This window comes from Propithecus coquereli, unplaced genomic scaffold (assembly GCF_000956105.1).
Source record: "Propithecus coquereli isolate 6110/MARCELLA unplaced genomic scaffold, Pcoq_1.0 Scaffold27, whole genome shotgun sequence".
NCBI classification, from domain to species: Eukaryota; Metazoa; Chordata; class Mammalia; order Primates; family Indriidae; genus Propithecus; species Propithecus coquereli.
In genome coordinates, this window is record NW_012148285.1 from 737,615 (window position 1) to 738,894 (window position 1,280).

Sequence of the window (1,280 nt, forward strand, 5' to 3'; positions counted from 1 at the left end):
AGCTGTCCAATTAATTTCTTTCTATTTTTGGTAGAGACAGGGTCTCGCTCTTGCTCAGGCTGGTCTCGAACTCCTGAGCTCCAACAATCCGCCCGCCTTGGCCTCCCAGAGTGCTAGGATTACAGGCGTGAGCCACCGCGCCCGGCCAAGAAAATATATTTTTTAAAAAGGTTATTTTAGCTTCCTCCCCACCTCCAGCTGCCACCAGGATCCGTCTCTCACTGCTGCTGGGACCGTGTATCATTGCCCACCCCTAGCACAATGCCCCCCAAAAAGGGAGGTGATGGAATTAAACCACTCCCCAATCACTGGAAGATTTGGAACTTCCCTAAAAATTGGTATTATTGAATTGCCAAATGTTGGGAAAATAGCTTCTTTAATGTATTATATTAACCAATGGTCAGGCTTCAGCAGAAAACTTCCCATTCTGAACTACTGATCCTAACAAAAGCAGAGTACCTGTGCCAGGTGAAAGCTTTGACTTTCTTTGCCAGTATTACAAACCAGCAAGTACAATTCCTGCCTTTCTAAATATAGTGGATGTTGCTGGCCTTGTGAAAGGAACTCACAATGGGCAGGGCCCAGGAAACGCTTTCTTATCTCATATTAGCGCCTGCAAAGGGATCTTTCACCTAACAGGTGTTTTTGAAGATGACGATATCTTGCATGTTAAAGGAAGTGTAGATCCTATCCAAGATATAGAAATAATACATGATGAGCTTCAGCTTAAAGATGAGAAGACTGGGCCCATTATAACTGAACTAGAAAAGGTGGCTGTGAGAGGAGGAGATAAAAAACGAAAACCTGAATATTCTATACTGTGCAAAGTCAAATCCCAGGTTATAATCAAAAGAAACTTGTTTGCTTCTCTCAGGATTGAAATGACAAAGAGATTGAAGTACTGTATACACTTATTTTTTACTTCAAAACCAATGGTCTATTTGGTTACTCTTTCTGAAGAAGACTACATTACAAAGAAAAACAAATGGTTGATAAAAACTAAAAGTGGGTGCACAAGTATGAACCAGGTGCCTTGGTCATTCCTTTAGTGGGGCCATGGAACTCGAGTTGCAAGAATGATGCTGAGGAGAGACAGGCGTATCTAGAAGCAAACCTGACAAAAGTGCTTTGCCAAAGATCACTAGGTCCAGGTGTGTAGCACTCCAGCTGGAACACTTTCTCACTGCAGGCCCAGATGAAGTGTGTGCATGGACCATCGGGACAGGGACGAAGCCTCCTCAGGCTGCAGGAAAGATTCGCAAAGATTTTTTTTTTTTTTT

The 1,280-nt window shown here is 43.0% G+C and overlaps 1 pseudogene; it reads left to right on the plus strand.

Annotated features, from left to right (window-relative positions):
* Positions 1-261: 261 nt before the first annotated feature.
* The window catches only part of LOC105813023, a 4,752-nt pseudogene continuing 3,733 nt past the window's right edge, over positions 262-1,280 (plus strand).